Below are 359 nucleotides of genomic sequence, written 5' to 3'. Positions count from 1 at the left end.
ATCTTGAAGAAATGTGAGATAACAAAATAATAAAAAATGCCAAATGTGCCTATAGCTGAGCTACAGTTTAACAAGTTGAGTGCATCTGCCCGTAGGTGAGCAGTGGTTTAGCAGGTGTAAAATGAGTGCCCATAGGTGAGCAGTGGTTTAACAGGTGCAAAATGAGTGCCCGTAGGTGAGCAGTGGTTTAACAGGTGTAAAATGAGTGCCCATAGATGAGCAGTGGTTTAACATGCTGAAACTGTGTGCCCCTAGCTGAGCTGAGCATAATATGCGTGCTGACAGCCAAATGAAGCATAAACCAGCGTAACCCATTTGCGCGGAGCTGCGCACCGCGCCAACAAGCTAACCGACGGGCA

This window comes from Protopterus annectens, chromosome 1.part1 (assembly GCF_019279795.1).
Source record: "Protopterus annectens isolate FY-2018-M chromosome 1.part1, PAN1.0, whole genome shotgun sequence".
In the NCBI taxonomy this organism is placed as follows: domain Eukaryota; kingdom Metazoa; phylum Chordata; order Ceratodontiformes; family Protopteridae; genus Protopterus; species Protopterus annectens.
Note: the sequence above shows the minus strand (reverse complement) of the source record.